The sequence below is a fragment of the Pleurodeles waltl genome, chromosome 10 (genome assembly GCF_031143425.1).
Source record: "Pleurodeles waltl isolate 20211129_DDA chromosome 10, aPleWal1.hap1.20221129, whole genome shotgun sequence".
Lineage (NCBI taxonomy): Eukaryota > Metazoa > Chordata > Amphibia > Caudata > Salamandridae > Pleurodeles > Pleurodeles waltl.
Window position 1 is genome coordinate 255,693,763 of NC_090449.1, and position 23,832 is coordinate 255,717,594.

Consider the following 23,832-nt stretch of genomic DNA (forward strand, 5'->3'; position numbering starts at 1 on the left):
CCATTAAAGGTCAATGGGATAGTTTACACGACAGGTAGAGTTCAAAACAAGGGCTCTGCGTGGAGATCATTGATTTGCTGCTAATCGCAAGTCGCCATAGCCACCTTATTTTGCTATTAATTGCACATACCTGTTGATGTTTACCACAATAAGCACCTTTTTATGAAAATCTTTGCTGCTAGAGCTGTGTACACATTTCTTTTAAAAAAAAGACTGAGAAATTGGAAATCTTTTTATGCTTCGCCCATTTTTAGCCATCAGTTTTGTATCAATTTTGTACAGTATAAGTGAAATTGAGGGGTTTTAAACTTAATTTTGAGGGACATTACATACAACTTGATCACAAAGCACGGTGGGCAGTAGGGTGTCAACCACGTCAACCAGGAAGTACTGTTCTGGCCACCATTAAAGGTCAGTAGTTTAGTTTACGTGAAGGCAGGGTTCAAAACAAAGGCTCTGTGTGATTGTGATACTGGCGCAGCAAAGGTGTCCCAAGGCAAGCCCATTTATGCCCGTCTGTGCCGAACGGGACGAGTGGCCAGGGACTCTGCCCGTCGCAACTCAGAAGAAAAGGTGAGAATATCCTACTCCCAGGAGGTATTACTGTCCATAAGCTGGGCCAGGAAACACAAAGTGGCCCAGTGTGTGTTGTGGGTATGGGGACATCTAGAAGGCCCTTTCTCCTGCCTTAAATGTAACTGGGTAGGTTGCCCCTATGAGGGGCCATCCATTAAGAAACTTCTCAATCACAGAAATTATGCAACGAGTTGGTGGTATTCTTTGAAACAAGATTATAAGAATTCTTGAGAACATTGATGGTTCTTCCATGAAGGGTCTGCCTTCACTTTTTGAAGATACCTGGGGGGGCAGATCCCCCCCAAGATGGTAAGACTGCTTTGGAGACAGAATATGACCTGTTCAGGAAAACTAACTGTAGGATCAATTGTTTTGACCATATACCAGAAGAAAGTTTTCTCAGTATAGCACTGTCCACCATGTCTGGCTCACCATTAGATCCCCTCCCGGCGGAAAAAATGGGCTGATTAGTTTTTTCCTCTTGTTAGGGTTCTTTGTAATCAGTCTTTGAATTTGGGCCAGCTGCCATGCAAGTGAAAGAAGGCCATAGTCATGCCCCTTCTAAAAAACCCTCAGCTGATCCAGCAGTATTAGGTAATTACAGGCCTATTTCCCTTCTACCATTTCCTGTGAAGATATTTCAATGTTATTTTAGCAGTACCATCTCCCAATAGCTGGAATGCATTCACTACTTGAGGAAGAACAATTCCAGTTCAGGCCTGGTCATGGCACAGAGACAGCCCTCCTGAGTGCTTTGGATGAGATGCGTTGAATGATTGATAATGACCTGTTCGTGGTATTGATTCTACTGGATCTATCAGTAGCTTTTGACATGGTAAACCACAACACCCTATCGCTAGAGTAGGATCATTGGCTGTTGGTGGCACCGTGTTAAAATGGATAGGATCACACCTATAGGACCATTGCCAGGTGGTGGCTGTGCCCCCCTTTCGTTCAGAATTTAGACCCATCCACCATGGAGTTCCTCAAGGGTCTGCGTTTAGTTGGTTTTATTTAATATCTATATTCAGCTTCTGATCTCTATGATCAAAGCGCACAACATTTCAGTGATCACCTATGCGGATGATATGCAGTTGGTTTTATCTTTTAATAAAAATCAGCAGGATATGATATACTCCTTCCAGGGATGCATAATTGATATTGGAGGAACGTAAACTCCCTTAAATTTAATGTCGATAAAATGGAATTTGTTTATTGTCCAGCTAATAAGATTCAGCTGCCATTTCCCCCAAATCTCTGGCCTCTTCTGACAGAAATGGAGATGTTCTCCTTGAAAGATGTGCGTAACCTGGGTATTATTTTCGATGCTCAGCTCTCTCTTGAGAAACATGTAGATAAAGTGGCTAATATATGCTTTGCCTTACTTCGCGGCTTCAGAAAACTTTTTCTAGTGTTGCCGATATACACCAAATCTCTAATTACATGTGGCATGATACTCATCCGGCTCAACTATTGTAATGCCATCCTTCTTTGAGTTCCCGACTTTCTAAAGAGGAGACTTCAAAGAGTGCAGACAGCTGCTGCAAAATTAACGCTGAATCTGCCTTGAAGAACTTCTGCATCCCATGCACTTAGGGAACTTCATTGGCTCCCGTTGGAACAGAGGATTCATTTTAAGTCTCTGTGCATTGTGTTTAGTGCTTTGCAAGGGATGGGTCCTATTCTGTGGCAGTGTAGACTGAAATAATATGTTTCTAAGAGACACCTGCTGTCTGCCATGCCCAACCTTGTGCAAGTATCCAGGTTCCGCAAAATTCAACAAGGAGGCCAAGACTTCTCTACTGCTGCTGCTCGATTATGGAATTCCAACCACTTTGAAGATGCATACAGATTTGCTTAAATTTAGAAAAGCTCTGAAAACGTGGCTTTTCCCAAAATATTGAACCCTGGCTGCTTTACTGGTGACTCTCCCTGTATTAAAATGGTTTTGCATTAGCGCCAGGATACCAGAATTGGTCACAGTGCACTTTATAAATGCTATATAAGAATAATAATAATAATGAAAACTATTAACAATACTAATAAGGATTTAGGAATAACGCTAAACTACATGTACTTCAACGCTACATCCCTCCCCAAACACCATATAGAAATATGGGACCTAATCAATGAATCAAACCCTGATCTGGTTTTTAATCACAAAAAGCTGGATTAATGAACACACCCTACCCGATATAGTGATCTCTATGCCTTTGGGCTACAAAATTCTGAAATGTGACAAAATAGGATGCCCCTGTTGGTGGCACGGATTCATCTTTAATGATAGGAACACGTGCTCCATTGAACTCAGTTCAGATTATGAGTACCTAGTGTTCCAAATCTCCTATATAGATAGAAGCCTGCTCGGAGGCACAGTACTCTATAGACCCCCAGGATACAATCCCCTAATGGCCATCAATCTACTATCTTGGCTATCCCCTTTAATCCTAAATCACAAAGAGTACATACTGATAGAAGACCTAAACGAACATTACAAAAACCTAGAGGATCCACTCTGTAAATGAATGGAGAATGATATGCAATTCCTCCACCTCAAAGAATGGATTTCTGGCCCGACCCACATTGCAGGACATATGTTAGACCTACTATTCTCTAACATTGAACCCCCCTCAATCCATAACATTAAACCTTTACTTTGGATGGACCACACTTAAGGCCATATGTACAAAAGCTTTTTCCCGTAGACACAGAATGGGTAAAATCCTTTGGTACATCTGGCCCTTAGAGTCTTTTCTTGCTCTCGCTCTCACTATCACCAACCCAAAAAAAGTACATTGACTAATCCCCCACCGCCAAGAGAGCCTGGACCAAATAAACAGATTCATTTCTAAACCATTTTGTCCCTCTGCAGGTAGATCAGGGGCCTTCACCCAATGCCTATCTAGAGAGAGTTAAAGAAGAAAAAAAGAATATGCAAATTCCTGGAGCGAGCTTGGAGGCACTCCAAATGCATCAAGGACTGGCAGAAATCTAAACCAGAGTTGAATAATTACCATAGAGCGCTCAAAAAGGCCTAGAAGGACTACTTCATGAAGCATATTGAATAAAATAACAGGTTATCTACAGAACATTTTAAAATTGTAAAAGACCTCACGTAACCAGTTTGCTTATCCCAAACTATTACCCCTTCAGCAACCAATTGTGAGGAAACAGGAAATTTCTTCACTAATAAGATTGATCGTATTTACTCAACCTTTGACAACCTCACCTAGACGAGTTTCCTTTGGAACAATGTAGCTCCCCAATGGCAGGGAGAACTAGGAAACTTCACATATTTCTTGGTAGAACAAGTTGAAAAAATGATGATGGAGGTTTAGTCAGGTTCTCCATTAGGTCCCTGCCCCATTTTATTTTCGCTCAGCCGTTCCAACCCTATCAAGACCCCTCTGACACAATTTATTTTATCTATTTCTGGTCACTGCAGAATACCTGAACGCCTGGAAACAAGCCTTAATACTCTCCCTAGCAAAAAAAAAAGGCATCGATGTCTCCATCCTATCTAGCTATTGACCCATCTCTTTGCTCCCCTATATGTCTAAAGTGCTGGAAAGACTAATCAACACCCAGCTTACTGCTTTTCTAGAAAACAATAACCTGTTAGACCCATCCCAGATGGGATTTAGATCTAATAATGGCACAGAATCCACTCTCCTGGCTGTTCTACATAACATCAGATTAGAGGTGGATCAGGGCAAGGCCGCAGTCATGATCCTTCCTGATCTGTCGTTGCCATTTGACACTGTGTCCCATTACCTACTGATAGGAAAAAGTGTATGAGATTGGGATCCATTCCAAAGCCCTAAAATGGTTTGGCTCCTTTTTAAATAAGAGAACCCAATCAGTGCAGTTGAACACCTTTAGGCCTGTTCCCCGCACATCCAAATGTGGAGTCCTTCAGGGTTCCTCCCTAAGCCCAATACTTTTTAACGTGTATGTCTCATCCATTTCAAATCTTGTCAGGAAATCGGGTTTAGAGATCTGCTCTTACACAGATGACACCCAGCTAGTAATTTCAATAGGGGAAAAACATCAGGAAACTAGGGACAATCTTACCAGCTGTCTTAGGGAGGCGTCAAGGTGGATAAGGGCACACTGTCTGAAATTAAATGCTAAAAAGACAGGAATCCTGCTCTTTTTGTGGAGTACAACAGATTTGGGGCACTTCCTGGTGGCTGACTGTTCTTGGCTCAGCCCCTGAGCCTAAGAAAATGGCAAAAAATGTATAGATGTTAATAGACAATTCCTTATCCATGCAAGAGCAAGTCAATGCCACATGTGGCAAATGCTTCAGTGCACCTAAACTCCTGAGAAAACTCTTCGACTGATTTCAGGTAGACGGACGATCTATCCTACTTTTTTGCGAAATTTGCAAATCATGCAGCAAATATGTAATAAATGCCTTAAATCCATAATTATGAGATAGAACCGACAACCGCAGAATCACATGAATCCACTGGCCTTCACCATTGATCATTGTTTTATCAAAAATGTATTAATGAATGATAAAGAAAACTGACACATTATAATTTCAATCAGTGATCATTGTTGGCTGCATTTGGAAGCTTTTGCACAGGGGATCCTATTCTTCATGATGGAAAACTCACCAAAAACTCTGCACCCTAAGAATGGGATCCCAGTGGGAAGGTCACATTCCCATACCTGAAATCCACATGGAAACCAGAGCATAATGCAGCTTCCCATGCAGATTTCTATGAATTCGTGTGAGTCCATTAGTCCCAGCAAAGTAGTAAAATTACGCTTGTCTGAATCACAGCAACTCACCAAAAACGTCTGGGTCACACGTGCTGGTTTTATATTAGAGCTGGATAACCTGGTAGGACGTGTCATATTTGACTTGTCTTATGATGTCAATCATTCTGGGGGAATGTTCTTATATATAGAGTTCGGGAATGTTTCACTTGGAAAAGTAGAACTCATATATTACCCTTTTGATGATCTAGACTGGTGCTCTGTGAGTCTGGCAAGCAATGATAGAATGTACTTGAAGGTGTGCTTAATAGGACTACTCTCCACCTTGGAGATAGTTTAGTGTTCCAGTGTTATCACATTTGCATAACTGACACACGTGCTTACCCAGATAGCCAACCATTAAACCTTTATTATGTTTTTTTATCTCAAAACACAGGCACTAAATGTATGTGTATCCAAAGGCTATTTGGAGCCCTCAAGAGGAAATCAGAAGTGAGAGCTCTTCATTTGGTCAAGGTTTCATAAAATTCATCACACCACTCACTCGGCACAAATGAGTGCTTTATATTACATACAAATGTATGGACATAAGTACTGATCTATGTCATGGATCTATCTGTGACGCAATGAAATGCCTTCTTCAGTGGGGGCTGAAAGATGATTGAAGAACTTGAATAATTGTGGGATTTCGCATAGTTTTTTTCAACACACTGTTATATTACACTACATATATTTACAGATTGTGGCACAGCAGGCTGATTCACATAGACATTATGAGAAATATTTTCAGTTTGCTCCTGGAAGTTTCCTCTTATAACTGCAGTAGATTTCTAGTTTTCCTGGAATTCACAAACCCTACATGAGTACTCCCTAAAACCAACAATATTTCCAATAATAATCCATCTCAATACTTACTAAGTGCCATGTCAAAAGGGGCAGAGGATTTTGTGCAGACTGACCTATGGCCAAGTGCTCCTGCAGCCCAGTGGAGCAGACAGGAAATGAAGCAGATGGTGGAGGACAGTCCAGGGTCCTTACCTCTGTTCTCTCTGGAAGAGGGTGGCCATACAGAAATACAGAAGGAGCGGGGCCATGCCTCTCCCAAAGGAAACATGATGGGATTCTATGTCAGGGCCAGAGGCGAGGATTAAGTTAATCTTTCTTTCCTTTTTGTTATTCCAGCAATGTTCAAAGAAAACCATCTTTCCCATGCCTCCATGGGAAAGGTCTAAAAAAAAAACACACAAAAACCAATAAGCAGTCCACCAAGTGTCCATATGGTCAGCCTCTTCCTTGGACACTTCCTCTTTCTTGATGTGACAGAAAAACACCACCTGCATTACTTTCCTTTAGTGGAATAGTTACCTGAAGACAAGAGAAGAACAGAAAACTGAACTCAATAAACCATTCAACAGGGACAGATTCAGCATAAAATCTCTCCAAAATGATCCAAAGCAAGAATAACAGGACCATGGGACATTGATAGAGCATGATCTATCTGAAGGCAATAACAAGACGTTGCATTAAACATTAAGAGAAACAAGAATACTCATTCCTAACTCTGTAAAAGAGAAGTGTTCCTCGCATGGGGAAGGAAGAAAACATGAAATGAATGGGCAGGAATAATCCTCACCTCCATGTCCTAGAATAGAATTGAAACTTTCTGTTACATTAGCTTGGGAATTTTACATTCTATGTCAGGACCAAAGACAAGGATTATGCTTATTTAAAGCTTATCCTCCACCAAAGATGCTGTATACATCACTGGTTTAAAGTAAAATCTCTTAAACACAGAGTCTGAGGACTAATTGACGCATTAATAATATCCTATAGTCTAACCCCAAGAAAAAAGAGGCTTTCGAGGCCATAGACCCTCTGACTGACTGGGCTCCAATGAGCGCTACCTGCCTCTTGCATAACCCAGCGGTTCCTTTGAGCAATGGTGAGGGATAAGACTGCTTTGAATGGCTTTCTCATGGAGATCAACTGGTGGGGTTCACCTGTGAGAGCGTGGGAAGGAGTGATTGGAGAATTCCAAGAAAGTTCCCGAAGAACTGGAAACCACACTTGAGACCTCCACACTGGCATGATCACAACCACTTGCGTTCCCTGTCCCCGCACTTGAAGCACCATCCTCTGATCCTAGCAAAAGGAGGGAGCGCATAACCCTTCTCCTTCAACCAGTACTGCAGAAATGCATCTGTTGCTGAAATTTGTGGATCCCGCTTCCAGCTTAAATAGTGGGGTTCCTGGTAGTCCAATAGAGAGGCGAACAGATCAACCGTGAACGGACCCCAATGAGCATTGAGTTTGGAGAACACTCAAGGATCTAACTGCCACAAACTTGTGTCAGGCCCCTCCCTCGAGCACCAATCCGCTATTTGGTTGGAGGCCCCTGGAAAATATTCTGCCATGACTGACATATTGTTGGTCAGACAATAAGACCAAAACTCCTTGGCCAGATCTGCCAGGATTTTGGATCTGGGGCCCCCCCAGATGATTTATGTAGCAAACTGCTGACAGGTTGTCGATCTTCAATAATGCACAGCAGTTCACTTTGTCCTTGGTCCAACATTGAACCGCAAAGGACCCCACAGTCAGCTTTAGGCAATTGATTTGGAGAGACTGTTCGTCTGCGGACCATTTCCAGCCATTTCCTGTTATGTGGTGGACATTCCTGAAAGATCGCTCCACCCAGTTCAGTTGCGCTCTGTGACAGTCCTGTTGTCACATGCCCCTTACTAGTAGCAGACATCCTGTGTGTGCAGGACATAATACCTCTGTAGGAATAACCTACAGCTGGATAGATAGCCAACTTCCTGCTGCCTGATGATAGGGGGTGGTGAAGAGGGCGCTGTAAGATCTGAGGCTTGCATGGAGGCCTCTCTGGAGCCTTAATGCTGGCTGGATGGACACTGCAGCAAGTATTCTGCCTTGGCCTCCTTCCTCGATGCAGCTGTACAGGATGAGTGACCTATGCTACACCTTGATTGTTGTATGATGGATCTCGCTGGCTCTGGAGAGACGCTCAGTTTTCCTGCTTTCTCAATTCCTCCATCCCTCAGTGGGTGTTTCTCTAGGTAGCAAGGCAACTGAGTGAGCTCAGGTCAGCCGATTGAATATATAAGTTGGGTGGAGCACAGGGTTTCCCTCCTGGTGGTATTGCTAGAACTTTGCAACCATTTTCTGCATACTGGAAGCTGTAAATGGTTTCCCTGGTATTCATTGCCCCCGTTTCTTTGTTGTTTCTGAAATCAGCACCTTGTACCCCTGATCCTATCACTGCAGGCTAAGGCTTTGATTTAGACTTTGCCAGGTGAAATACAGTTTGTCAGGGAAGTACCCCTGCCATCCTGACTGTCATTTTCAGTAGAAATGACCGCCGGCCAGTGGTCACCTCTGTACCTTGAAGGGTCACTGTCATTCCCTTCAAGGTACAAAAGGTATGACAGACAGTAGCTTTTGGTTGTGAAAGCCATTCACCAAACCTTTAACATTTTTTTTTTCAAAAAACAAACTCCCCATATGGGGGTTTATTTTTGAAAAACAATAAACTAATGACTCCCTCATCCTCGGAGATTTCTCCTAGGGTCATTACTGTTGTTTCTGTTCCTCACAACCAGGTTTTTCAAAAGTACATTGCCCTGTCCAATCTAAATAGAGCCCTTCCTCTGACAGACCCGAATTCATCAGGTCATCAAAGGAAACTACTTGTCGGTGAGACCAATGGGGGATCTGTTGACTGAAAGCTTAGAGGCCACCAAATTCTGAATGAGATGGGCAAGCCGAGAACCTGGCAGACAGGTATTCTGTTTCTTTTGCAATACAGCACCCTGTCACCAAACTCTCAATTAACCCCTGAGCAAGTTAAGAACTTCAGATTGTTATTGAAAAAATCAAATGAACAGTACTGACGAAGTTGACTCCATAATCAATAGTTCTCCTCCTCCCTATTAGTTCTGTTTCTGAGGAGCAAAGACACCACAGTGATTGTTACTAAAGGGAAATCTGCTTAGGCTGATTAGCTACACTGGTGAGCTAGCCTCACTAGAATCATACAGTCAAGGGCAGTAAAAATGTCTGCTGTATTGTCGGCTGTTTGATCACCCTGTCCCCAGGTCTCTGGGGCAATGATGGCATCTGATTGATGTGTTTCCAAACACACCCAATTTTCCACAACGATGGAGAATATGATGGTCAGGATTCTTTAGGATAGCCAGAATTCCAAGGAGGATACTGAAAATAAAATCAACACGATGGCTCTAAAGATCAGGTTATTGAGGGACAATCGGCACAAAATTAGAAAGCAAAATAAAAACACTAAAGTCAAAATCATGCAGTTGGTGCCTGAGGTTGCAAATTTGTACAAACAAATAGAAGATCTTACGAAGGGAAAAATATTTCTTGAATATAGGGCTGAGGAACAGAAACTCACTCCATACATAACAACAAACACAACTAAGACAACTGACGTTCCTAATATGGAATTAGTTTTAGAGGAGGAGACCCCTGCATGCTTTTCTAAGTTTTTCTCAATTGAACATGCCCACTGACCTCAGCACATCTACTGCCAATTGGATCATAGCCTTGAACACTATTTGCTTAGCTTCTTGATTATAGAGATCATGACTTTATCATAAAAAGATCAGGACACAGGGGTCCAACTGGTTTCAATGGCACTGCTGTTCAGATCTTCTGAGATTACTCACAAGCTATGAATGGAACACAAACCTGTTCATCAAAAGAAGGGGCCTCAACATTAAGAGGTTGGGAAGGATTCCCTGGATTTTGTCCAAGCCTGAGCCAACTTGCCAGCTACCCACACTGCCAAAATGCATCAATTTATTGATGAAAATTTGAAGTCTCCATGTTTTGTGATGGGGCCTTTTCTCTCATGATAATATGTAGAGTAGTAGGTTGGACGATGTTGTGTCAGCAGTGAAGTCATCAATGATGTCATTTAACATGCCATGAGTGATGTACTATGTGAGGTCATAGGTAGTGCATGGAGGGACGCAAATTATTGTTAGCTCAGTTAACTGTAAGTGGCGAGTTTCAGTGTTGTTTTGGTTTTAAAATGTTACGCTTGGTGTGAATGTATCCCAACTATAGTGTCACTTTAACCTTTGCCTTTTAGTGAATTTCTGGAGTATTTTAATCATATTCAGCCAGCCCCACCCCTGCAGATAGCCACATAGCATTACCATGTAACCGCCTGCAGGCAGCCAAACGACAGCTGGCCTCCTTCACAACCCCCCTACTGACATCCTGCCCACACATATTTATTTTTCTTTAAAGTTTTGCAGCAACACATTACTCCTGTGGGACTGCCACTCAAACTTCAAATCCATGGTTCTGAGGGACTGTGCAGGTGTCATCAGTTACGCTTGCATGGTCCAGCGCAGCCAAGAAGATTTTGCTTGAGCGGCAACTCCTGCTCGAATACTGCAGTATCTCACAAGAGGGCTGTTCGGGGTCCAGCTGAAGTTCCATGGTACAATTGTTATTTATTTTTTTGCAATTGGGATTACCTCTTGACCCTGCACCCCACAAGTGAAAGGCTGTCCGCACCTGGGCCCCTTATGTGTTTTTAAAATAAATTCAGGTCCCTAGGACCGAATTCCTTAGTCCTATAATGGCAGGCACTCTTCTCCAAATTGTGCCCAATCAATCAGATTGCTTGGTACCGGCCTTGTGGTACTGACAAGGCCAACGGGAGAAAAAGCTGTCCGTAGTTTTTTTAAAAGAAACAGTACTGGGGGGCTACTGCACCACCAACAGTCCAGATATCACTATATTTTTAACCCCTTCATGACCACCGAAGCACTTCTTTAAACATGAATTAGAAAATAACGGTAAGCACACTTTCTGAGTAAAGTTCTAACTTTTTGCTAGACTCAGTGAAATTCCATTCAGCTGACTTTTTCTGTATCTCTTTTAAAAATTTCCCATTGGAATTACCATTGGAAAATGACTTTTTGGGACCTCCTGTGTTTCCTGACCCCCACTTGATGGATCATGACAAAAACATTTTTAGGAAGCAGCTGTGGAGAATCAACCTTTTTTTGGAAAGTTTTGTGGAGATTTGTCAAACGGTCAAAGTTATTTGTCAAACAAAAAACGCTCATCCCAGGGAAACGATGACCTACCTATACACAGTGGGAACGATCACGGTCTAATATATATGCGTAACAACTACATTTTTGGCACTGCGGGAGACCTTCCCAATTCCTTCTTTTTTTAAAATATATATACATATATATTCATTTAAAAACTCTTGGTAAATGTATATATATATATATATATATATACATATATATATATATTTATATATATATACACATATACATATACATATACTTACCCTCCGATTTACATCTAAATTAATCTGAAGGTGGTCCAAATTAATTACAAATCTGATGTAATTGCTGCCAAATAGTTGTTTGGTGAAATTTTGGATCCCAAACAATGAGCATATGAAGAACAATGGACACCTATATGTCACTATGCGGAGTCCAGACCTTGTGTCATTTGAAGGTCTGCGATGTTGTATATGTCGTTTATGGCCCTGAAAGCAAACACAGGATGTTTAGGCTTATTTCACTGTCTGGAATCGCTTGATTGGACCTTTGGTGCTATAGAAGGCTATATGAACGAATATAATATCTTGCGTTGTATGGCATGAGAGTAGGGGTTTGGGAAGGTAGGCTTGTAATGTGCTCGCTGGTAGTGTTACCTATTATAACCTTACTATTTTTCGAGTCTTCCCTGGCCTTACTGCTAAAATAATAGCACGAACTGGAAAACTCGAACAATAAAATTAAAGCTGGCCAAAAAAATGGATGCTTGTCTCCGCGCTTTTTACACGTTTTACTTGTCTTACATTTTCTGGAATTGTATTTGTGACAGAGTTAGCTGCAGAAACGTCTTCCTCTGTGGTTATGCTGAGGTCACGCTTATGATGGAGCAATAAGGAGGTAAAATAGGTTAGTGGTTTAAGGCAGCTACTAAACAGAGCTTTGTGCAACCCATAGACCACACGCTCACATTCTTTCCATGCTATCTTTGCTAACCCTTGCTTTTCGAATGATAACATTTCATCGTGATTATCTGAAGATGGAGGTGGGGGAGAGGGTTCTGCTTAAAAGCAGAAGCTGCTAGAGAGACCTTCCTTTCTGAAGTGTAAATTAATTGTGAAAACATAAAAATGTAGAGGTAAAGTTGTATACATTTGTATATTATTTTAATGCAAGAAGCTCAGTTGTTAGTGCATCAAATCCTGTCTCAGGTGGACTCTGATTCTGAGCAAGGGATTGATGGTGGCATGCCACATACCCTTTTGAAGTAGTTGAGCACTATAACGGTTTTGATATTTTGGGAAATATGCCATTTATCCCTACTCATCTTAAACGTGATATTTTGGCCACCATCACGTTCAGAGGGCTACTGAAGGATCTGTGAATGACAGTGAGCCCCAGTGCTGCTAGTGCTGCTAAATGCTGCTACATACTGGCTCTCAGAGGAGTGCAGGGGCTTTATCGTCTATCATGAGTCAGAAAAATCCAGTACTCATAACACACATAACTCTGTCTCTTGCCCCCGTAAAAAACTAAACCAATCCATGTCTCTTTTAGTCCTTCTCCTCGCCCTCCACCTCTTCCTGGTGCTGCTCCTCCTCCTGGTCATCTTCCTGGTCCTTCTCCTGTCCCTCTTCTGGACCTCCTAGAGCCCCTCCTCTTCTGGTGCTCCTCTTACTCGTGATGTTCCTCCTCTCCTGCCTCCTTTTTTTGGTTCACCTCGTCTTCCTTTTGGTCCTCCTTATCCTTTTGTCCCCTCTCTTTGTTGTTCCCCTTCTTTTCTTCCTCCCTCTCCTCCTGGTCCTTCTCATCATTTTGTCCTCCTTCTTTGTTATTCTCCTCTGCTGCCTCCCTCTCCTAGCCTACTATTTTATCCTACTCTTGTACTACTCATCTGGCTTTCTCCCCCCCCAGGCGCTCCTTCTCTGCTTCCTCTTCCTCCTCCTCATGAAGGAGGGCCCCCCACCACATACTAGTCCTCTTCTGGGTCCTCATTCTAGTCCTCCTCTGGGTTTTAAAAACTCTTCCTCTTCCTTGGCTTCCTTTCCCTGGTCCTCGCTCATTGTCCTAGTTGTCCTGGTCCTCATCCATCATTTCTTTCCGAACCCCCGAGTTCAGCTAGGTGATACCTCCAAACCTGTGATTCAGGTTTGAGTTTTTAGCCAGCTTCCAGCCACACAGGGTAGGTTGTTCAAGAAATAAAAACCATGCCTGGTTCGCATTATTGTAGCCCTTCTGGTGGTGCTGGTCTGGTTTTTTTGGTCCTCCTCTTGATCTTCCTAGAAACCCTGCCCCCCTGGTCTTAAGCATCGTGCCCCCCTTGCCCTGATAGTCCACTTATTTCTCCTAGTCCTCGTATTGCTGGTCCCCCCAGGGCTCCTGCTCCTGGTTCCCCTGGTCTCATATCTGCTGTTCAAGGGAGGCCTCTCTGGACATGGTTCTCCTGCTTCTCGTGGTTCTCCACGCCTACCCTTTTCATGCTGCTAACATTTCTATGCACATCAATAGATTTCAGGAAGCGGTTTTAAGTCACTAGTGTCCATTTTACTTCAAGGTATCACTTGTTAGCACTGCAGGCTGACAATGGCCTCTGACTGCCAGCCCAGCTTTTCACACTGGCTTTCTCTTCAGTCACGCCCCTAAAGTGGACAAACACTAGCCTATTTATTCACTCGGGTTTAGATGATGACTTGTACAACAGCCCTGCCCATCTACTCCTGGACTCTGTCGCTAACAACAGAGAGCTGCCAAGAAAACTGTGGCAGAGCGTAAAGGGGAGAGGACAGACCCCGGTGCCAAGTACGGTGCACGCTGAGACCAACTTACCTGCCCTCATACTCCTACCAGTGCTGCACTTTCGTTGGTTTGGAGACCGGCGGGTAAGTGACCTTTGATTACATCCAAGCAAATACTCAGGATGTACGTGGTAAATACTGCTCTGTAGCTAGTTTCTAAGCGCCCCGAAAGGCAAACGAGCTCAGAAGAGATGCAGTGGCCCCCGCTGCATTCGAAAATTCTCCCCTACGTGTTTGTGCATTTAGGCATTGTGTTTTTGCATTTATTGTGTACGGTTCTGCAGAGGCAGGCTGGGCTATCGCATTTTCCCGACAGGCTGCCTCAGAGAGTGAGGTCTGCTCGTCTGTGTTTTTGTTGCTTCGTTTTTTTAATTATAGCACGCCATTTTCGTCCCTCTGAAAGTGAGGTCTGATCGTCTGCAGTCCTTGTTGCTTAGTTGTTTAATAATAGCGCACCATTTTAGGAAGTAAACTGTCTTCCTCTGGACCTCCAAAGAAGGCCAACAAGTACGGGTGTCTTGAAGTAGGTACTCCCTCAGGTAAGGCGGAACTTCAGGTCTTCGGGAGCAACTGCCCTCTAAGTGTCACTGTCTTCCCAGTGGACAAATGCGGAAACCAGCAACCCTCGGGGATGGCTGTGTCCACAGTGGGGTCTTAGCTCGTCCGAGGCCAGAGTTGACAAATGTAATTAACTTCTCTAGGCCAGTCCTTTCCACTTAACTCTTTGTGATCCAGATGCTTTAATAGAGCCTCGTGCTGTGATTTGGCGACGGTGCCGTAGGCCCCAGGGCAAGCAATGGAAATGGCCCTCAAACTGTTGGTTAAGTAGTAAAATAAAACATTGGCCAGGGGTAATGGGCCCCCTGGCCCTGCGTCATGGTGCTACCGCACCTGATGCACCACCGGCAGTTGATCCCCCTGCCTCGGGAGAGGGTAAGGTTGCTTTGTCGAGAGATCTGCTCTTGGCGCTGAGAGAATGTGATGCTGCTACTAGTGAGAGACTCTAGGGACAGTCTGTGTCTTGCTAGTGTACATGCTGTACTAACAAGTTTGGGGGAAAAATAAATGTTCAGTAGAATACAAGCTATCTTCGAAGGGAAACTATTGAATTACTATAATACTTCAGTTTACAGCAGTATCCAGGAGCACTATTTCCAAATACCAGCAAATCATTCATAAGCCCATGAGAAAGTCTTCAACCGATTTAAAAAAACACAGGTATACAGCTGGCAAATAAATGGGCGAATGGTACCTATCTGTTACACTGTGGCCCACTGGCAAAACGAGGTTCTCATCGTGTACCTCTAGACACGAAACCACACTACAGCCATTCACATAGCTCTCTCAATCTCTACTGACATACCCCACACACTGCTCTTTCACTACTGAGACAGCCACTGAGATTTCACAATTCCTCTATTTTGTCTTACACCATGCACCGATGTCCCAGTATGGCACAATTCTTATTACGCACATCATTCTGGTTTTGAGTAATATCACAAGTGGTGCATCTTACATCACACTTTCACAGAGTGCAATTATAAATATTACAGAGATTTCACAATAGCAAGTCATAGGTGGTTATTATGACATTGGCGGTCTTTTCCAAAGACCTCCATGGTGACGGCCGCCAACAGACCGCTTCGGAGGCGGAAATCCACTGGGCAGATTATGACACACAAACACAAAACCAACAGAAACCAGCCACAACAACAATTTCGCCAGACCCAATGGAGGTGAAAAACTGTCGGACCCACTACTGTACCCGCTACACCAGCTACACACCGCCCTCCAAATTATGGACCACGAATCACCACAGCGGACACTAAACGGCGGTCAGCCATTGGCGGGGCACACCGCTGCAGCAGATTTGGGCACCCAACACAAACAGAAGCCAACATTGGCCAGATTGAAAAACCCACACCTGCCACATATACACACACCGTTCACACCCACCAACAGCACCATAAATAACCCCCCCAGACAAGCCACAATCCTTTGTAAACATGAAAATACTGCTACACCTTGCCAGCAAAAGATAATACATGAGCTGCACATACAAACTACCGCCACCTATTCACCTTCCACACATCACACACCGCGCACCATACCCCAACACCCACACACTACATCCATCACACAATAGGCATGTCCCCACAGAAGAATCCCTGTTTTACAGATGAGGAGTTGCAGGCGATCGTGGAGGAAATTGTCAGGGTAGAGCCACAGCTGTTCGATGCCCGGGTCCAGCAGATATCCATTGCCAGGAAGATGGAGCTATTGCGGAGGATCGAGGACAGGGTGAACTCCGTGGGAACATATCCACGCACAAGGGACAACATTCGCAAGAGTTGGAACGACCTACGGGGCAAGGTGCGTGCAGTGGCCTCTAGGCACCAAGTTACCATCAGGATGATTAGTCGTGGACCCCAACCTCTTCCCCCACAGTTGAGCGCATGGGAAGAGAAAGTCTTGGCAATCCTGCATCCCGAGGGCCTCACTGGAGTCACTGGAGGGCTGAACACTTTTAAGTCACCATTATTACCGTACCACCCCCGATACCTGCATGACATGTCACCCCCTCACCCTGTCTCCCTTCACCTCACTCCATCTCATACAATGAACCACCCCCATAACCACCCATAATGGTGTACCCCTGCATGCCCTACCCACTGCCAGCACACCCCTCCCAACTCTGCATGCACACACAACAGTAATGCATGGGCAGCATGTAGTACTACCATTCACAGAATCCACCGGCATACACTAACCAAAAGTGGGAGGACAACACACAACCCATAGGGAAAGCCAGAAATGCAGAATATGTGACAGACAATGACTGTAACAAATCTTACACATGTCCACAGGTACCCCAGCCAATGTCAGCGATGAGCATGTGCCATGGCAACACAGCCCCCCACCAGAAGATGCACTCAGTGATGACAGCAACTCTGGATGTCCCGATCTTGATCTCCCTGATCCATCTGGCACCACTGGTCAGTCGGCTTCCACATCCCACACCCCGTCCACCACAGGGTCCCCCATCCAACTCCAACACCACAGCAGCCACCCAATGTCCCCAAACCTCTGTCCCCAGGACACATCAATCACTTGTGTATCCACCTGTACAGGGACCCGAGTCAACACCACACAGGCAAGATGTTGAAGGCCCTGGTGTAAGTGAGAGTGGGCACACCGTTCAGGAGACACAGGCACAGGGAGCCAGGGCGAGTGGGAGGTTACGTGTACACCAGTGGGAGGCCCAACCCAGGGACCAACTGCCCCGGAGGCACTCACACATGTCCTGGGGTCTACCAACAATCCCAGGACAGGATGGGCCAGGTGATTACCATCCTGCAGGAGAACCAGTGGCTGCAGGTGGTACACCACCATGAGGTCATGCAGCAGTTGCAGGCCCTAAATGCCAACATGGCCACTATTGCAGGGGTGCTGGGAGACAATGCCTACACAATACTTGAGTAAACAGCACACCAGCGGGCCCCTTCCACTAGCCATTCAGCTCACAGCCAACAACATCTGCTGCAGCCAGTCGACAGGAGGACCTGCCACATCACTCAAAAGCCACCAGCACCCCTCCATCTGCAGAAGGAGAACCACCCTGCAAATGTTCCCTGTGACCCAGACGGACACCAGAAACTGTTGCCAAGACACAAACCCCTGCCAGGAAATGAGCCCCTCCTGAATGTCTCCCATGTGTGCCACTGAGACACCTTGTTCCCTTTGGACTGCCATTGCTCCTTTTCCTATGGCCCCATGGATACTGGACCTGTGCAACTAACCAACTGGGCCACTACACTGAAGTTTATGTCCACCATCACCCCACTCTATTGCACTATCCCATCCTTTTTGTCACTTCAATAAACACCCTTGAACACAACTGAAGTTTCTGTGTTTATCATATAATAACATGCAATCTCTTAAACTGCATCATCCTGTGCAAATGTCCCATGATGTGTGAATCCATCCATCAAATGTGTGAAAGCAGCCTGTAGTTATCACATCAGTACACAGTTGTGCTCACACCAACATCTGCAAAAAGGGAAAGCATAAGTGACAGTTAATTGAGAAGTAAAGGTAGTGCTTGGCACAATACAGCAGCCACACAACACTGAACTGTAATGTAGGTATGAACAGGAGTACAGTCTTACCTGAGTGTCAGTGGAACTACTGCTGTATCATATTTGTCCCTTTTTCCACATCCTCTTCCTCTTCCTCTTCATCACTGTCTTGAGTGTTCTCTGCTGCCACAGGTGCATTGTCTTCCCCCTCCTCCTGCAGGTAGGGCACATGGCATCTGAGTGCCAAATTGTGCAGCATGCAGCAAGCCACCACTATCTGGCAGACCTTCTTAGGGGCGTAGAATAGGGATCCACCATTACATGAAGGCTCCAGAACATGGCTTTCAGTAGCCCAACTGTACATTCAATAACGCTCCTGGTATGACCATGTGCTTCATTGTACCAAATTGCTGCCTCTGTCCTTGGATTCCTCACTGGTGTCAACAGCCAGGACAGGTTTGGGTAGCCGGAATCACCTAGAAGTGGTGAGAGAGACACATTACTCATGTACAATAGCACAGAGTACAACTTCAGGTGGCATACAGTGACATACAATGGGTGAAGACTCAAGCTCACCTACGAGCCACACTCTGTGCCATCACCTGTGGGACACTGCTATTCCTCAACACATAGGCATCATGTACATATTCAGGAGACTTGGCTGTGACGTGGTAGATGCATTGATCAGCAAGGCACACCATCTGGACATTTATAGAGTGGTAACTCTTTCTATTCCTGTAGACCTGCTCATTTGTCCTGCGAGGGACCAAGGCAATATGGGTCCAGTCAATGGCCCCAATCACGTGTGGTATGTGTCCTATGGCGTAGAATCCAGCCTTCACAGTGGGCAAATCTTCACTCTGGGGGAATGAGATTTAGCTGCTCATGTGTTTTAGCAAGGTAGCCAATATTCTTCCAAGCACATTCGAAAACATTGGCTGTGACATTCCTGCAGCCAAGCCCACAGTCACCTGGAAGGAACCACTTGCCAGGAAGTGGAGAACAGACAGTACCTGTACTGCAGGGGGTATTGCTGTAGTGCTATGGATAGCAGGAATCCGATCTGGCTCCAATTGATGACACAGTTCAGTAATTGGGGCCCTTTCCAGATGATAGGTCATAATGATGCGGCGTTCATGTAGCCAAGTGCACTAGGGGTGTATACATGGGTGCTTGCCTCTTCCTCCACAGTGGTAGGTATCTAGGTAAACCAAACATGAGATGTGTGTGACTACAAGAAGTATATACACACAATATCACAGTACACAGAGCATGTATGTATGTAGCAGACTGAAATTGTCTTGGTGTGTACCATCGGTACCTATGGCGCACATTATACTGTATTGTCCGTCATGAGTACCAGCATTAGGATTTGACAACTGTCTGTCCTGTGTGCAGGGACAGGTGGAAGTGACCTCACTCCGCCGGCGTTTGACATCATGGTGGAAGGCGGTCTGCACCGCCGTGCAACTCCTCATTGGTTAACATGGAGGTCTATGGAGCACAGGAACCAATGATGATCACCGCCGGTGGTGATGGTGTTCACCCCGTGGACTTAACCGCCATTTTCTCTGTCCCACCTCACTTGATTCCTGACTCTCTACAGGTCAACACCTCCACTGCACGTGCTGCTGTGTCCGGTGTCTGGAACCCGCGATGGCCTGTGCTACAGGGGAAAGGGCCCCAGCCTTCACATCTGAGGAGTTGGAGAAGTTTGTGGATGGGGGTCCTACCCCTGTATGGGCTGTTGTATGGGCCTCCAGACAAACAGGTGAGTACCTTATGGGTATGTTGAATGCAACGTGGCTATATGGAGATATTTGTGTGTGCTGGCAGTGTGTCATATGTGCAATTTATTTTTGCTGCATGCAATGTGTATGCAGAGGTACTGGTCATGTGTGGGCTTGCTGTGAGATCTATGCAGTATGTAAGCCATTTATGTTACAGAATGGAGTGTTGAGTTCATGATGTCCATTCATCTGTGTTCCCTATGCAGGTCAGCGCCCATTAGAAGAAGTGGTTGTGGCATGCCATTGCCAAGGACACGCGGACCCTGGAGATACATAGCTGGCGGAGCACCCACTACAGGAAACGGTGGGAGGACCTGAATCGCTGGGCCCGGAAGGCAGTGGAGGCCCACCTGGGGACACCCTTCCAACGACGGAGGGGTGCCTGTCGGACCCTGACCCCTCTAATGGCCCACATACTGGTGGTGGCCAATCCTGAGTTGGATGGGCGCTTGAGGGCAGCACAGCAGCCACAATGGGGTACACACTGAGTGCTATTCTTTTTTTGTTGCCTGCCATGGTGATTGGGTGCAAGGTTCTAGTCAGTGGATGCCCTAATATGCCGGTTTAGCTAATTTTGTAGAGTCCCGCTTAGCAATGTAGGGTGGTATGTACATTTGGTAATGGCAAGTAGCTGGCATACCGTGGCAGACATGGCTTAGTGAGTCCAAGTAGGTGTGCAGATGGTGGTGTTTGGGTTAATTTCTGCTGTTGTTCCCAGGTAATGATTTGATATTGTGGTTCATACTGCACAGCGTTAGTCCCAGGGAGTGATTTTGATGTGTGTGCCATATGTGCTGCTGTTGCTGTGAATGACCCGTGGTCCCTTTCTTTCTCCCCAACCCTCTCTCCTTTTCTCATTCTGTCCTTGTGTGCATTAGCATCATCCGGCGAAGGAGCAGTCGTACCAGCGAGTGGGGGAGCTGCAGCCCAAGGGACCCAGGAGGCAGAGTCCACCGACGCCGAGGGGACCAGCGGGTTGGAGGGTGAGGGGAGCACCACGGGGGAGACAGGAGCTATAACATCTGACTCAGATTCCTCCTCTGATGGAAGCTCCCTGGTGGTGGCGGAGCCCTCTGGGACCACCTCAGCTACAATATCTTCCACCACCCACTGTACCAGCACTGCCCTCCCAGTAGCCCCCCACCCAGATGCACGTGCCCGCTTACCAAGGAGGGTGGGCGTCTCCTACACCCGAGGCACCTCAGGCCCTGCCCCAGTCAGCCCTGCTGCCCTCACTGAGGAGGCTATTGATATGCTGAGATCCATTTATGTAGGGCAGTCAACCATGGTGAATGCCATCCAGGGGCTGGCATCCCAGATGCAGCAATGCAATGCTTATCTGGAGGACATTCACTTTGGCTTGGCTGCGCTACAGAGATCGTTTCAGGCTCTGGCCTCCTATTTGACAGCAGCCAGGGTCCCTGATTCTTCTGCCCCCCCCAACTACCTCTTCCCAGTCCAAAAGCCCTCTCCCCCCACCCATCCCAAGGACACAATCAGACCAGCATGCACCCAAGACAGTAGACAGGACTCGTACAGACAAGCCCAGGCACCACACTTCACTCCACAAGCACACACACAGCCAACACACAGAAGCACATACAACAACAGTCACTGCCTCCACTGTCTTCCCCCCCTCCTCCTCCCTTACAGTCACATCAACACTAACAACTGCAAGCAGATCTTCAGTCCCAGATCCTGCCACCTGTGCAGCCTTGCCCACAGTCACCACAACAGCAGACACGCAGACTAGCACCCCGTACACCACATGCGCATTCACCACCATGCCAACCTCATGCAGCACACCCACCTCACTTGCACCCCCTCCAAAGACACAGAAATGCTTCCACTCACACACTCAACAGCCATCCACCTCACACATGCACACTGTACATGCACCTGCAACCCAGCCAGCCCACTTACTCCTCCTACAACCACTCCTTCAACCTCCACACCCAAACCTCCTCCCACAACCTGCCCCATTGGACATGAGAAATCTTTCCCTTCCGGACTTGATCTCTTCCCTCCTCCTCCCCCCGGTCCTGCCCCTAAGAGGAAGCACCCTCTTCCCCAACCCAGTACCTCCAGGTCCCATCCACTCATGTCCCTCCCACTGCAGCTAAACCTGCCACTAAGGGGCACAAGAGTGGCACTCCGGCCCCCCGCTCCAAGCCAACTCCTCGGCCCCCTAAGCAACATAGCAAGGACTCGCTCCCTCCCAAACCCAAGTCCAAGAACCCCCCTCCCAAGAAACCTCCTCCCCACCCCCTGAGGTGCCTGCCTAACCATCAGCATGATGCCCCTGCCCAGTGGAGGACTTGAGCTGTCAGAATTCAAGTTGGGCCTTGGACGTTGCCCTGTGGCTTTTCACAGATAACGGACTGGAAAATAGTCCTTTCTGTATATATGTTTTTATATATATCATTTATATTATTGAGGTCGCTGTTCCCACCGAATTACAGTGGTTGGACCAAAGGTATGTGTCATGGCTTTCTTTGCTCCTGCGTTATGTTGTTGTTGTATTTCTCTGTAGATAGTTCTCGGTGTGTGGTATGTGTGTATGGTGTGTTTTGTGCGTGTGGGTGTGTCACTCTCACCTCCCTCCCTTGTGTGCTAGGCGGCTGTACTCACCGTCGTCATCGGTGTTACTGCTCCTGGATTGCCATCACCTGGTACAGCATCGGCAGGACTTCCAGTTCCGGTTCCATGGTGGCCACGGACTCCTCTGTGTCCCTGGAGGTGAGTCTCTCCTTTATAGTATTAGTTTCTGCTAGGCTTTTCATGGCGGTGGTCCAGCCCTGGAAATTTTGGCAGTCTACTATGTCATAATATGGTGGGCAGGATGTGGTGTTCCGCCAACCTGAAGATGGCAACTGCCATGGTCAGTGAACAGACCGTACTGGCGGTTCGGGTGGTACTTTGGCTTAGGAGGGATCACCGCCATGGTCATAATTTGTCGGTATTCACCGCCAGACTGGCGACGGACCTACCGCCATCGCCGGCGGACTGACCGTCACATTACGACCCTGACAGTCGGACTGCGAGGGGGCCCCATCACCGCCATGATTCTCGACAGGCTGACGGCAATCAGACTTGTGGTCAGCCTTGGCTGCACTGAACTCAGTGATGCCAGGCTGATCACGACTTCTGTTTCTGCCAGCCGTTCCATGGCAGGGACCCCGCCATGGAAAGGCTGGCGGAAACACAGTGCTGGGGGCCCTCTGCCCAGCAGCATTGGAATGTGCACTATCTGCTTTAATGATAGTGCGCATTCCGAGGGTGCTGGTCTGCTATGTCATGGGCCTCGGCTCCCTTAATGGAACCAAGACCAATACCATAGCACTGTTTTGGCTGGTCTGACCAGCAGGAACGTTGGAATACGATGTTCCTGCTGATCAGTCTGGTGGGAACATCCTAATATGACTGGAGGGAAGGCAGCCAGTATGATAGTTGCCTCTTCCCCATGGCTTTGGCGGTCGGAGTATTCCGACGCTAAAGTCATATTGAGCCCCCAAGTGAGCTTTAGCAAAAGCTAGAAAGAGCTCCTGAAATGCCAACATAAGGTACTTGCTCCCAGTTGTGGGAACCTCCCAGTCCAGCACAGCCAGTGATTTGGCTTCTAGAGATCTGACCTTGCCACTGCCCACCTGGTGCTTAAGACATCTCTCAGGGGACTGACCACATTGGCACTCCGTTGCTTTAGTAGTAGGTTTGCTCCTTGCACCGCATCCAGTATCTTTTGGAGACAGAAGTGGTAAAAACAGTAACCACAGAAGATACTGCT

At 46.3% G+C, this 23,832-nt stretch overlaps 1 protein-coding gene across 2 annotated transcripts in view; it reads left to right on the top strand.

The window, feature by feature from the left end:
- NHLRC4 (NHL repeat containing 4) overlaps positions 1-23,832 on the top strand; it is a 77,871-nt gene that overhangs the window by 27,810 nt on the left and 26,229 nt on the right. The window contains exon 1 of one of the 2 annotated variants that reach the window (XM_069210366.1): positions 14,141-14,263. The exons of the other annotated variant lie outside the window; for it this stretch is intronic. The gene's annotated coding sequence lies outside the window, so the exon portion shown is untranslated. Of the gene's footprint in view, positions 1-14,140; positions 14,264-23,832 lie in introns of those variants that run through there. 2 annotated transcript variants of the gene reach the window in all.